A 15,157-nucleotide genomic window follows, 5' to 3' on the forward strand; every position below is an offset into this window, starting at 1 on the left:
CAGTGTGCTTACTCCCTCACCTTCCACTCAGACAGTTTTATCTTTTTAAAAATATATCTTACTGATTTTTTTACAGAGAGGAAGGGAGATAGTTAGAAACATCGATGAGAGAGAAACACAGGTCAGCTGCCTCCGTACACCCCCCACTAGGGATGTGCCTGCAACCAAGGTACATGCCCTTGACCGGAATCGAACGTGGGACCCTTCAGTCTGCAGGCCGAGGCTTTATCACTGAGCCACATCGGTTTCGGCCCACTTTGACAGTTTTACTTCTCACCACCTTTATTTCACAGATGTGGAAACGAGGCAGGTTGGGCTGGCTCCAGGTTACACTGAGAATCGGTGGCAGATGGGAGGCCCCAGTACTGGGCAAGCTCCCCACTGCCCACGGAGGCCTCTGCCCACAAGAGCAAGCAGCACGGGGCGAGTAACAGAATTCGTCTCTGCTGGGGGAGGTTACGTGTCCAAAGAGGGTGACCTTGGCACCCGAGGAGTATCTCGGAGCCTGTTTCTCCATTTGCAAATTGGGGCCACCCTTCCTTGGGTGGTGGTCACGATTTCATGAATTCTCACCCGTAAATCGCTCAGCACAGGGCACAGGGCACAGGGCACAGGGCATGCGCTCCATCAATCCTAACTGCATGTTGGTGATTATTTGACCCCTGGAACCCTGGGACTCAGAACCGGCTTCCTGGACCCGCCAGCGAAGGAGCCATCCTGCGTGGGGACAGGATGTGGTAGGTGCCCGGCGGGGAGGTGGCGGGGGCCTTGGGCAGAGGAAAAAGGGAGGCGGGAAGAAGGGAGAGAAAATCCCAAAGATCCGGAAGGCCGGCAGGGACGCGAGGTCCGGGATGGAAACCGCAGCTATTTGCAGCGCTGTCCGGGGCTGCGGTCGGCTGGCGTTCGCGGCCTTGGCATGGGAGCCCGCCGCCCCGCCCGGTGCCCTCGGCCACCCGGGCATGGCCCTGGCCGGCGCGCCCCGCCTCTCTCTGTCCACGCGGCCAGGGAGGGGGTGGCCCTGAGCTGGGTGCTGGCGGGCGCGGGAGGGGGTGAGGAGGCCCCGGGGGGCTGGTCCTTCGGGGCGGGTGCGCCCGGGAGGCGCTGGTCTGCCCGCGGGGCGGGGTGGGCCGGGTGGGGCCGTGGCGGGCGCCCCGGGCGCGGGGTGGGCCCTCTGGGTAGCTCCAGGCTGTGGTTTGGCTACGGCTGCGGAGCCGGGAGGAGAAGGGGCGCAGGAGGAAAGGATCTTTAAAAACAAAGCAAAAAACAAAAAAACAAAAAAAGCGGGGAGAGAACAGAGAGGAGGGCAGGAAGCTGGCCTTTCCCGAGCGCCCACTCTGCCCCGAGGAGGTGGGATGCGCGGCCCATTTCCCCGGCCGCGTGGGGAGGGCGCGCGCCTCGGATGAAGCGGCCGCGTTGGGATGCGAACCCATCTGCCTCCCGCCGGGTGGTCTTTCACCTGGAGAAACGCCCAGGGGAGCGAGAGGGGCGTGGCGGGGCCGGAGGAAGAAACTAGGGGGCCGGAAGGGGGCGCAGGAGGGCGGGGCGCCGGTGCGGGGCCGCGGCTGCGGGGTGGAGACCCTTGAGGGGACGGAGCAGCTGTCTGGCCGGCCTTCTGGGCTCCACCACCCAGAGGGCGCTGCAGGGCCCCGCCTCGCTCCTCCCGCGCCCTTCCAGCGCCCCCACGCGGGCGCTCCTGAGCCTGGCTCTCCTCCTAAAACTCGGAGTTGGCGGACCCAGGCGGGGCTGGAGCCCGGGGGTGGACTTGACCGCTAGTTCCTTGGATATAGAGGGGCGGGAGGGGCTGGGCCATCAGGACGCCGGGTGGAAGGGGTTGGTAGGTGGGTAGGCTTTTGGGGGCGGGCCCCCCTAGAGGGAGGGAGGGATAAAAGTGGCCTGGGGTGAGTGAGTGGCACAATAGCCTTTGCCCCCTGTGCTTAGACCCTTCCAGCTGCCATGGCTAAGACTGCTCCCCCATCTCTGAGGTTATATCCATGCATTTATTCAGGGATTCTGGATTTCCTGAGCACTTGACATCATGGGAGAACAGAGATGAAAGGAACAGACAAGCACCGGAACGGTGCTAACAAGGGGTGGGGAGTGCGCGCAGGGCATTTGGGGAGAAACAAAGAATCCGACCTTTACCCACGTTTGCATTGGCGGGGACACTTCCGACACTTGTCCTGGACAGAACCTCTGAATTGGGGAAGTGGGTCTCTGCACCCAGGGCGCGGAGGGAGCGCTCGGAGCGGTTGCCCGCTGTGCCCAGACATTGTGTGGGCAGATGACTGGGCCTTGCTTTTGGGATTCCTAGCACCTCAGTTATGCCTGGACCATCTCTGGGAGGGTCTGAAGGAATCAACCCGTTTCAGAAAGAAACTCTCTGTCCTGAGAATGATTCAAAACAGTCCCTGACCTTGCCTTTGTCATCAGGCACCTCCCCCACCATCAAAGGGCCCTGGGCGCTCCTCACCCTGTCTCCCTTCTCCATCACCTTTCTCCATATGGCCCTGGACCCACCCGCACCGCCCTTTTTTTTTTTTTTTTTTTTTTGCAATTAGGCTCTGTAGGGAAAGACTAAACGTGCACAGTTGGGGGTATTTGTCCACAAGAAGGATTTAAGTCAACAGAAATGAAGCAGAGCATAGTGGCCAAGAGTACGTGTGCCTCACCAGCACAGCCAGGTTCGGTGAGCCTGAGAGGGGGCGGTGAAGGATTAAGAAAAGACAGACAAGAGAATAAGGCTGGGTCTAGGGGGGGGACTCTGACGGAGAGACAGAGTCACGGCCTTCAAGCCGAGTCTTTATTTTATAAGCCAGTTTCCATGGTGCAAAGTTAAGGGCCTGGTTACAATGTTCTCCTGGGTTTCGAATCTACTCAATGACATGCACCTGACCAAGCTTTGTTTACTTGCTGCACCTCCCGCAGCTGGTACCACGCAGCCACCTGGAGCCGCTCTCCGAAAGTAAGACCCTGGGTTTAAGTTCTGAGCCCACCCCGTGCCATCTGTGTGACCTCAGGCTTTCTGAACTTCACTTACCTCATCCAGAAGACAGGGGTTATAATAGCTTCACTTCAAAAGGGCGCTGAGACGTTTACGGACTGTCGAGATAATGCATAAAAGGACTTAGGGCAGCACCTAGCACATTGTAGGCTCTTAATAGATGCTAGCAATTGTTATTGCTGTTTAGTTAAACAGTAACACTCATCCATATTTCACAGGAAAGCCCCGATGAAGGAAAATCATTTTAGGCCTTCCTTGATACGTTGCCATCGGCCCAGTGTTTCCCAAGGAGATGAAATGGTCTCTCCATCAGACTAGGAGCTCCCTGCGGCCAAGTCTCTTAGACAGGGCTCAGCGTGGGGGAACCTCAGAGGTAGGGTTCAGGAGCTTCAGGCCTGAGGGCCAAGGAAGACCTGTGGAGCCCCTCTTGCTGGGGAATGTGGGCCCTGGTCCTGCCCCTTCCCGAAATGTGGAGGGGAAGAAGTTTCTCTCCGGAGTGCTTGCTTCTCGCAGGGTCTGTGTGCCATCAAGGCACCCGGAGTCTGACCCCGTCCATTAGTGCGGGAGACGCTCCGGACGAAAACCTGCCTTTTCTGGCCGGCGTGTGGGAGAAGAGTGAGCTGCTAATTGAAGTATAATTGGAATGCACTGTCCTCTGTCTACCGAGTGGAGCTTCCAGACCCCACCGTCTGCAGAACAGTTTGTCTCTCGAGTCGGGAGGAGTCCGGAGCCAGCCAGGCAGAGACAGCTCCCATGGGTTGGGTCGCTGGGCCCGCTGAGCCGGCTGGGCTGGGCGTGAGGCTCAGGATGAACTCCTGTCCCCCTGTCCCTGACCACTGTCTGGGGCCCTGGAGCTGACGGAGCTCCCAGAGGAAGGCTGGGTTCAGTGAGGCCCTGTGCAGGCTGCTGGGACCTGGGGAGGGAGGAGGCCAGGTTGGTGGGTGCGGGTTTTATCCAACAGACACTGGGGAATCCCTGGAGGTTTTAGAACAAGGGAGTCATGGGGGATTTCCCCCTTCAATGGTTCCCAAACCCTCTTCCCCTCAACAAGGTGATGGTGGGGAGGCGCTGGAGACAGGGGAGCCTTTTAGGAGGTGATAGTGGTAGTCTGGAGGTGACATGGCAGGCCGGGGCTGGTGGGAAGAGGGTGTCAGCAGGCCTGTGAGCTGGAGGGATGGAGAGAGGGAGGCTCTGGGAAGGCAAGGAAGAGCTGGTGAGGGGCCAATGTGGACAGTCTGACAGTTTGAAGGTCTTACCATCCAAGGGGTGGACAGGGAGGTGCTTGAAGCTCAGGGTCAAGGTCGTAGAGCTTTAAGGAGGTCAGTGGGCTGGGATGATGACGTGAGGGGAGACCCAGCTATCCCAGGGAAATTGAGGATAAAAAGGTTTAAGCCGAAGATCTGAGCAGCCTGGATATTGAAGAGGCAGGTGATGGACAAGAGGGCGGGGTGAGAGCGACTGAAAAGAAGTTAGAAGTATGGGTGCCCAGGAGAGGGGACCAAGTGTAGACATCCCTGAGGGAGATGCTTGTAACGATACACACATATACGGACAAACACGTCTATTGTGGAGACTGGGAGCAGTACGGGCAGAACACACACGGGTGGGCGGCAGTGGCTACTTCTGAGATGGTCGGTAGGTAGAGGCAGGGTTCCATCATCTATTCCAGTGGTCGGCAAACTCATCAGTCCACAGAGCCAAATGTCAACAGTACAACGATTGAAATTTCTCTTGAGAGCCACATTTTTTAAACTTAAACTTCTTCTAATGCCACTTCTTCAAAATAGACTCGCCCAGGCCGTGGTATTTTGTGGGAGAGCCACACTCAGGGGGCCAAAGAGCCGCATGTGGCTCTCGAGCCTCAGTGTGCCGACCACTGATCCATTCGATGTCCCATATTATTTGAATATTTTCAATGAGAATATGTGCATGTACGCTCTCACAATTTAAAATAAGATAAGAAGTCATCTGAAGGTCCATTACCATTAACAAGAGGTTGGCTAACTCAATTGTGACAGTGGAATGCTGCACAGCTGTGAAAAGGAAGGAACGAGAGTCCATGCATCAAGGATTAAAACTCACAAAATGTTGAGCAAAAAAAGGCAAGTGGCAGCAGGACACCTATTGTGTGATTCTATGAAGAATGAAAAAAAAAACATTTAAAAAATCGATATTACAGACGGATGCATATACATGTAGTGAACAGGTAAAATACTCACAGGAATAAGTGATAAATTCAGGAGAGAGCTTACCTGTGGGGGGAGGGCGCAGGCCACTTCAGTTTCCTCTGTGAAAACCTGCTTCTTAGCTGGGAAGTGAGGATTCGGGTTTGCTGAACTACAGTATTACCTATGCATTTCTATATACCTGAGATAATTAATACATTTTGGAAAAAAAAAATAAAATAAAAGACTAGAAGAGAAATAGGACAAACCATGGCCTAACCGGGTCCCAGGTTCGATTCCTGTCAAGGGCATGGACCTTGGTTGTGGGCACATCCCCAGGAGGGGGTGTGCAGGAGCCAGCTAATCGATGTTTCTCTCTCATCGATGTCTCTAACTCTCCCTCCCTCTCTGTAAAAAATCAATAAAATATATAAACAACAACAACAAAAAAAAAACAAACCAAAAACCATGCGACAGAGGGTTTTGTTTTGTTTTTCATGATCAAGAGAAACGTTATTCATTTTTATCTATTTATTTTGTTTGGCACTGATCTTAGCAAAACCTTAAAAATAAAAATAAAAACAAAAATATATTTGACAGATGTCCCCCAACGCAGAGGCGTTTTCAGAAAGAGAAGGGTCAACAGTACGAAAGGAGGCAGCCGGTCCCGCGGTGCAGGAGGGGCCGGGGCAGAAGCCAGTTGCCCTGGGGGAGGAGGCACCACCCGTGTTTCCGGCCCACAGCAGAGGATCTGCTTTCAGTTTTCCTGCCCAGAGTTCTGACAAGAGAGCCCTGAACCCCATTATCAGCCGGTGGTCCTCCTGGGGACTTCCCACTGTGATCTGTACCCCCAGGGCCCCTGGACCCATGAGGGAGCATCAGGGGTCTCACCAGGAGTAAGTGGAGTCAGGTCCCAAAGGGGGGCCGGTGGCCTCGCCATCAGCACAGCCGGAAGTGCCGAGGGGCCCTGAGGCGGGAAGATGGCCGTGCTGACTGACAGGAGTCAGTGAGTCTCTGGCACCCACAGGGCAGGTGGGCGAGGACAGTGTTGAGGCTTGAAGGTTAGAGGAGGCAAAAGCCAAACCCCAGTGCCCGGGCAAGGAGAGTGGGCGATGCCCGGGCTTGGCAGACAGAAAGCGGGCTGAAAGATGCGGTGCCAAGCTGGGGAGAGGGGCTGCCAGGGCTGGAGATCAGAGGAGCGGATGGGGGAGGGCTGGGCACTGTCAGGGCTTGAAGCAGGAGGCTGCAGGGGGGCAGGGAGGGGGGGTGGCAGGCGGTGGGGGGAGGGGGAGGGATCAGTGAAGCCAGGGGGTGGCCGGGAGGAAGTGGGCAGTGCCAAAGGAGCAATGGGAACGAGCCAGTGCCAGCTTGGGGCCGGGAGGGTGGTGTTCAGGGGAGGGAGCTCTCGCCCTTTCTCTTTCCCCAGGTCTCACTCTGCTTTGCAATAAAAGCAGATGTGTCTGTTGTTAAGTTGTGAAATCCGGGTTTCGGGTTCAGAGGGCTCTCGGGGGGTCATCTTTTCCAACCCCTTTTTTTCTACAGATGGGGACAGAGATGGCCACTTGGGGGACTGGCCTTTCCAGTGCCAGTCAGGACGGACCTGGACCAAACCCGCCTGTGTGTGCAGGCCTGTGCCACACCTGGCTGTGTGGAGTTGAGAACTGGGAGGGGAGAGGGTGTCAAGAATGAAGGGCTCCAGCCCAGCTGGTGTGGCTCAGTGGTTGAGCGTCAACCTATGAACCAGGAGGTCACAGTTCGATTCCAAGTTAGGGCACATGCCTGGATGGCGGGCTCAATCCCCAGTGTGGGGCATGCAGGTCGCAGCCGGTCAATGATTCTCTCTCATCATTGATGTTTCTCTCTCTCTCCCTCTCACTTCCTCACTGAAATAAAAATAAACAAATAAACAAATAAACAAACAAACAAAAACCCCAACCATATTATGTATTTTTTTTAAAAGAGTGAAGGACTCCAATCTTGGCAAGGGAGCCAGGGGTCCCGTTGAGAGACAAGGCTAACAGTCCAGACCCAGCCAGCGGTGGATGGCTAAATCTCCCCATGCACCACTGGAAGGGGCTCTGGGGCAGCAGAGGAGGGGACCCCTGTGAGCTGGGGCTTGTGGGGGATGCAGGGGTCCCACGGGAGCTGCCACTTTGGCAAAGCTCAAATACTAGGAAAAGGGGTGTGGGGGGGGGGCATTTGAATTCATTAAGAATTGACTTTCAATTCCAATGTCCCACCGTACTAGCAGAGACTTAAAAGATGAAAACACACCACAAATGTGGAATGACTGCCATGTGTCCTACCCAGTTGCCCTAGGGGTCAGGGTGTGGGTCTCCTGATTGGCAGAGAATCCCGAGGCCCGTAGGTCTGTTGGGACACAGAGCCAGGGGTTCCCTTAGCTCCACCAGCTGCAGCCCAGGCACAGGTACCGTGGGCCGAGGGCAGAGGTCATTGGGAAGTGCCCAGAAGAACATGGATCCCTGCCTCCTTTTACAGAGGAGCAGACAGAGGTTCTGGGGGAAGTAGCATGATCTTCCAATGCAACAATTTTTTTTAAATTTTAAAAATATGTATTTTATTGATTTTTTTACAGAGAGGAAAAGAGAAGAATAGAGAGTTAGAAACATCGATGAGAGAGAATCATCGATCAGCTGCCTCTTGCACACCCCCTACTGGGGATGTGCCTGCAATCAAGGTACATGCCCTTGACCGGAATCAAACCCAGAACCTTTCAGTTCACAGGCTGACGCTCTATCCACTGAGCCAAACCGGTTTCGGCCGTTTTTGTTGTTGTTGTTGTTGTTGTTTTTTAACATTTCATTTATTTCTAAGATGCATGTGGGGCCTTGCATGTGACTGGCGAAGTGCTTGGCCTGCTGGGAGGGTGTCGGCCTGAACGGGGATGCTCCAGGGGCAGGGAATGCGCCTGGCTGGGTGGTCAGGGGAGGGGGTCTGGCTGGGCAGAGACGGAGGGGTGAGCATCTGCCCTGCTGTCCTCTGGTCAGGGGCGGGGGCCAGCAGCGGCCGGACCTGGGGACCCTCCCCTCTCCCGGTCTGCCTGACTGCTTCGGAAGGGCAGCCACCCCGGGGGGCAGGAGGGGGAGGGCGGGGTGTCCGGCAGCTCCCGGGGGCTGCAGGACGGGAGCCATTCAGCCTCCGCAGTCATTTGACCCCTATGACTCAGGCCCGGCCCTGCCCGCGGAGGGCGATGGGCCAGTCTGAGCTCATCCCCGCTGCCCGGAGCAGAAGTGGTAAACAAGCTCACCCTCTGCCTCCCGCCCCTGCGAGGAAGCAGGGGAGCGGGTGAGGTGGGGGGGCCCGGTACGCCACCTCCCTGGCCCAAACCATCTGCATCGCGTGGCTGCCTACCACGGTGGCCACCACGGAGGGCGCTTGCCAGGTGTGTGCTGTGGGCGATGGAGGCAGACCTGTGTTTGTCTTCCCGCAGGTCCTCGGGAATAAGACATCCTCCGAAAATAAGACCTACTTACAGGTTTCCTTCTGAGTGAAATATAAGGCATCCCCCCCGAAAATAAGGCGCCCCCCCCAGGCTAACCATGAGAGATTTGGTCCACTGATTCTGAAAGAAATGGAGTCACAAGAAATTCACCAGGAAATTCAGGAATTGGATTGTTATGATGATGTTCCAGAAGAGGATGACATGATTGTCATTGAATAAATGAGTAAATTCTTGATACTGTAGGATTCACAGTTTGTCTGGTTTGTGTTGACAACTACCGTACTACCGTACCGTATACAGGTAATAAATTTCCTTTATTTTCATTTAACAATAAATGTGTACCGTATTCTTCTTCATGGAAAAATAAGACATCCCCTGAAAATAAGACCTAGCGCATCTTTGGGAGCAAAAATTAATATAAGACACTGTCTTATTTTCAGGGAAACAGGGTAGGGGGCCAAGCTGGCCACGGTTCGCGGGGACCCCTTCACCCCATCCCTGGAGCTGGGGCCAACAGTCAAAGGCTGGGCCTGAGGGCCGGGGTGTCCCTATGGGGTAACACCGGGTTTGACCTGTTGGATCTCGGCCTCCTGGCCTTCAGGCCTCACAGCTCAGAGCCGTGCTCTAAGGGGCCTCTGTGGCCTCTGGGAGTCTCTGAAAGGCTGTCGTCCAGTGTCTTGGGGTGTGTGCCAGCCTCCCTGGTCCTCGGCAACACATGAGAGGACCCCATCTTCAGCATCCCCCCCTCTTGCTGGAGGCCCATGACCCCCTCTCTCCTACCGCACTCCCTTCTCCCCTCCTCTCTCCCTTATGCCTTTCTCTTTCTCCCTCCTTCCCTTTTACACCCCTCTCCCAGCTTTCCCTCCCTCCCAACAAGGTGGCCAGCATTGCTATTTGTAGCCACCAGGTGGCACCAGTGCCTCACGTGTCCCTCCATGCCCAGATACCCTCCCCAAAAGCCCTGGATGATTAATCACCTTTAACCCTCACAACACCCACACCCTGTCCAACGCCTTCCTGTGAGTTTAAACATAGAGGAAAACAAGTAGCAAAATATGGGCAGGGCCAGGGAGGGGGCCAGGAGCGCCCAGCTCCCTGCGATGCTCTCGTCTCTCCTGAGAGGAACATCCCGACCAGGGCGTTCAGACACAGGACAGCACTTCCTCCTGGTTAGCATCCCACTCCACCCAGGAGGAGCCGGAAGCCCAGAGAGCAGTCACTTGCCCCAGGTGGGACCGGGTTCCCTCCCCCCCTTGGGCCTCTCTGTGCATCTCCATGTTCTGTCTCCTCTGAAACATAGAGAAGGCGGCCCCTTTGGGAGCCCCCAGGCTGATGGGTAAACACAACCCCAGGGGGAGGGGGGTCCCCCAGGAGCCAAATGAATGGGGGAGATAGAGGTGCCAGGAGTCCTGGCTGGTGTTGGGCCAGAGCTAGGTGGAGGTGGTCAAGGCAGGCTTCCTGGGGGGAGGGGGGGCAGGGCAGGAGCTAGGACTGAGGGAAGGCAGGCTGAGCCAGGGCAATGCCCGCTCTGGGTGCTCTCAGGCCAGGAGCTGCTCAGTGACCCTCAGGAACGGGGAGCAGAGAGGGTGGGCGGTTTCAGCCCTGGAGGCAGAGGAGGGGATCCACTTGGGCTAAGCTCTGACCCCCACCCCCCCACCCCATCCCACCCCCTCACTCTCTGTCCCCCTGGGAGGCCTGCTGCGGGCTGGGACAGGAGCCCCAGGGTGGGGTCCCTTCCCCAGGGCCTGAGCAGGATCCTGAGCCGGCTGTGGCAGTGCCCAGGAGCCAGAGAGGAGCCGCCGCCCCCCACCCCCTGGGGCCCCTCTGTAATTAGGGCTATTTTTAGGCCCCTCTTCCTTCCTATTTCAGGCCTCTGGACGGGGCCGGAGAGTGGGCTGTGCTGGGGCCGCGGGCTGGAGCCGCTAAACTGGGCCCAGCGTGGGAGCTGCAGCCACAGCGCAGACCACAGCCTGGGGCGGAGCCCTGGCGGGGGAGGGGAGCCGGGACGTGGCCGGGCCTCGGGCCGGCCCGTGGGGGCCGTGCCTGGGCTCCTCTGACCCCTCCCTGTGCCCCTCACTGATCTGCCTCACACTGGCCCGTCCCTCTGCCCCGCGCCCCCAGCCCTGCTGACCTGAGGTGGCTGGCTAGCCCGGAGCCTGTATCTCTGTGTGTTCAAGATGGTGCAACCCCGGCACCTTCAGGGCAGCGCGGCCCCCTGGGAAGAGTGTCCCGAATCTTTATAGTAACGACCGCATGCATTGGGTGCTCCCTGTGTGCCAGGCACCGTCAGCACTGGACCCGTGCTAATGCACGTACCGGGCACAGTAGCACTATGACGTCAGTGCTGTGTCATCCCTATTTTGCAGATGGAAAAACTGAGGCTCCTCACGAGCCAGGCTTGCTCTCACCGGTCTGCTTCGGGGAGCCTCGGGGAGGTCGGGGAGGGGGTGCTGAGCGACACGCTCTCTTCTCCATCGACGCCCAGGCTCCACTCCGCGGGCAGGGCTCCCGGGCAGCTGCCCACGGACGGATGGTCTGTCCATCGTCTGACGGCCCGCAGCCTGTCCTGCAGGCGGAAGGGTGGGTCGGGCCCAGCTGGTTCTCGTTAGGCACAAGAAAGCCGATGAGGGGTATATTTAGCCCTGGTTTCTGGAGGAGCCAGAGGTCTTTCATCCTCGGAGGCGCTGGCCACAGGGGGACTCAGCTTGCCAACGCCGGGCTCCGGGGCTGCAGGGCAGACGGGCTTCGGGGCAGGGAACGGGGTCAGGGAGGAGAAGGGGCAGAGGTGACCCTGCCCATCTCTATGGCCGGGGGCGGGGGCGGGGAGCGGTGATGCCAGCCAGGGCAACCGAGGGCTGGCAGCCTCTGTGGGCTTGAGGGCTCCTGCAGGTATGGGAGGGCAGGCTGGGGGCGACCTCTGTCTGCGGCCTCCTGCCCAGGCTCGGCCCAGGTGCAGCGTGCCCGTGGCATGGGGGCTGTTCCTGGCGCTTGGCCCTGGCCTGGGAGTCTGGGGACCTGCTCTCAATCATGAGGGGCAGGCGGGGGCAGGGTTCTAAGGAAGCAAGGGTGAGCTTTCTGTTCTCTGTAAGGAGACTGACATGCGTGGGCATTGGTGTTGGAGAAGGTGGGAGGGTCGGGGGGCAGATCACACAAGCGAAAAAGAAACAGGCGCAGAGAGGCTCCCGTGTGGTGCTGAGGGGTGCGCCTGCGCCTTGAGCTGCTGGGCAGGGGGCACCCACTGGGTGCTGTGAGACGGGGCCGGGGCCGGGACCTGCTGTGGCATGGCTGCGTGGCGGGATTCTGATGGAATGAGGTGTGAGATGGCCCACGGTGACCTTGGCATTGCTCCGTGGTGGGGGCCTGGGGCAGCGAGTGGCCCCAGCATGCTGTTTTGGGGGCAGCCTGTGAGGGTGGGGGTAGCTGAGGGCCCAGAGCTGGTTCAGACAGCACAGCTGTGAGCTCGCAGGGCGGCGTGACTGTCCGCCTGGACGTGGCCTGTGTGTGCGGCTGCGAGGAAACACGCGTGGCTGCACGGCTGGGGCTCTGGCTGTGTGTGTGTGTGTGTGTGTGTGTGTGTGTGATTCTGGGAGTGACGGGGCATGTGACTGCAGCTGGGCTCCCCGCCCCCCGCCCCTGCAGACAAGGCCTGCTCCCGCTGAGGGTCGTGCCCCTTTGCCCTTCCGGGGACCCCCCACCCCAAAGCCACAGGCCCTCTGAGACTGAGGGAGGGAGCCCTACCCGTTGTAAGCGCCTGTCTCTCCCCTAATCCTCTCAGCCCCACTCCCTCCGACCATCCCCACAGGCGGCAGGCTTCTACCTGTCCCGGGCTGGCGGCAGGGAGAGGAGGAGGAGCCCGCCGCCCGCCCGCCGCCCCTCTGTCGTCTCCGCGCAGACAAAGAGCTCACCCTGGTCTCTGCGGGCGTCTGGGAGACGCTGGGGGGATTAGCCGCCCGCACCTCCCTCTCCCCACCTCTTGCCAGCCCACCCGGCTGGCACCAGCACCGCCCAGCTCAGAGTTGGTGCCCTCATCACAGCCTGTCCAGGCCCCCCTCCCTGTGTGTGTGTGTGTGTGTGTGTGTGTGTGTTGCCTCCAGCACCGTGGTGGAGGCAGAGATGCAGCCCGTTGAAAAGTGGGTCCTGGGACCCACACCTTTCAGACACACACCTTCCACTGCTGGCCAGGCCCCCCCCCCCCCGGCCCTCCAGCATGTGCTTGGCAGGCTGGCATCTTTGTGGCACCCCTGTCTTTGGATATTTCATTCCTGGCCCTTGCCCTCCTCCCACACCGATGACAGCAGCCCTGACCGTCCATTCCTTCCCTTTGCCCTCCTGGGGGAGGACCAGTCAGGCCCGGGAGCACGGAGAGCAGGCGGGAGGGAGCGGCTCCCCTGTGGGGAGGGCTCAGCCCAGCCGGGAGCGGGAGGCTGTGGTCTCAGCGTGGGGTCAGAGGGGACTTGGGGATGGCCTTGGGTCTGGGCTGTTGGTTGTGTTTCTGCAGAGCCGCCTGGGGCTTTGCTTCCGTCAGGGAGTGAGACTCAGACGGTGAGCGTCGCCACCTCAGGACTCAGAGGCTTTGAGATTCGTGCTTTCTTTGTCTTGGGCAAAACTAGACATGGTTCTCTCAGTTCTTTCATGTTTATGCTCATTGGGTTTTCTCAGCATAGCTCCTTCTCCTGTTCCAGAGGTGCTCAGACCGGGTCTCTGAGAGGTTCCCCAAAGTCACACAGCTGGCGAGTAATGGGTCCAGGATGGTACTCTGTGTGTGTGTGTGTGTGACTCTGGGTGTGACAGGGCATGTGAATGTGCAGCCAGGCACCCAGCCACTGGCCACAGCAAACAAGGCCTGCTCCTGCCGAGGGGTCTCTTTGGACACTACTGTGTATGTGAACCCCTCATCATTCCCTTGGCTGGGCCCCTACCCACTCGGCACCCATCCCTGCCACCCCTGAGGAGTCTGCCGACTTGGGAAACTCTGGAATGGAGACAGGCCAGTGGGAGCTGGGTGAGATGACCTGGCCCCTCCCTGAGTCACACCCCATCCTTAAGCAACCAGGGCCCCATTCCGCAGACAGTTCCTGCAGTCCATGCTGTGCTTTGGGGGTTATGTGTGGGAACTCCCTTCTCTTCCTGCCAAATGGGTTAGCGTCTGCTTTGTTCTTGCAGATCCCTCCATTCTAATCTTTCCCAGCAAAACGCTATCCTGTAGGTGTAGAGGGGCCTGTCTCCTTCGGTTCAGTCTTTGGTGGAGGCAGGGAAGCACCAGCCCCATCCCTCCCATGGATGTGTGGGCAGGGGCCTGGCTGCTGCATGGAGGTCACTCCATGGACATGGACATGGACACGGTCATGTGGATTTGAGGGGGTGCATACGTACGGAGCAGAGGGAGAAGGCCCGGGTGAGTGGGTGGAGGATGCATATGTGTGTGGGTTGGTAGTAGATGGGTAAGTGAGCAGGAGGACATGTGGGTAGGTGAGTGGGTAGCGCTTGGATGGGTGGGTGAATGGACGGGGTGGGTATTTAGGTAAACGGATATATGCGTGAGTGGTTGAATGGATACACTGTAAGGTGGTTGTAGATGCTGGCTGGCTGGCTGGAGGCAGGGAAGGATGGCCAGGTGGAAGGAAGGAAGGCTAGCAGGATGAGTGGAAGGGTGGAGATGGATGGGAGAGTGGTGAATAGGTGTGTCGGTGGGTTTGTGGCAGAGATTTGGGAGACTGGAGGAGCCTTTAGAAAGGAATGGTTTGGGTCCATTCTCTGTTTTCTGGGTTGATGGAGAGAGACCATGTTATGGAAACATGTAGAAGACACTGCCTGGTTGCAACCTGGTTTATGTCACATTCGAAGGTGGGTTTGGCTCACTCCTGTGAGGTCTGAGGTCAGAGTATGTGGACATCCTGGGCGTCCATCTCTGATCTCCCAAGCCTGCCGTCACCTTCCTCCATGCTGGGCGGCACGGGATCCTCCCCGTCGGATACAGAGCGCAGACAGAGCAGCGGTGGCTCTCTGGCGGGCTCACTCCTTCCCTGGGGTCAGAGAAAGGGGCTGAGCTCTCTGAGAACCTGGCGCTGTTCCTTCAGCTTCCCTGAGACTCAGTCCATGCTGGGGGGACCCAAAGTCACAGAGACTAGCCTGCCTCCTCCAGGTGGTGTGGTGCTGACAATATAACACACTGACAGCAGCCCCACTGCCCTGACCACAGAGCGGGGACGCTGGCAGAAACACTCTGACCTGGTCCTCCAAGCTTGAGGGGCAAGGGGAAGCTGTAACAGGACACGTGGAGGTGAGATGCCAGGCACAGAGTGTGCTTAATGCGGGGAGGGCTGGGGTGGGCTGTGGAATCATCTCTCTGTCCCTTCCCAGGTGCTGGGTTTATTCTTTGTGCCGTTCTCTTGGGGAAAGCCTTCCCCCGTGGACTGCTTTCCATGACGATTCCAGGAGTCTCTAACATTGAGTGACTGCTGGATGCCAAGCACCTCACATCCATGACCACATTGAAGTTCCACAATATCCTTTCAAGGTAGGGAGCAT

Source organism: Pipistrellus hanaki (assembly GCF_964339955.1).
Source record: "Pipistrellus hanaki genome assembly, chromosome: 16".
Taxonomy (NCBI): domain Eukaryota; kingdom Metazoa; phylum Chordata; class Mammalia; order Chiroptera; family Vespertilionidae; genus Pipistrellus; species Pipistrellus hanaki.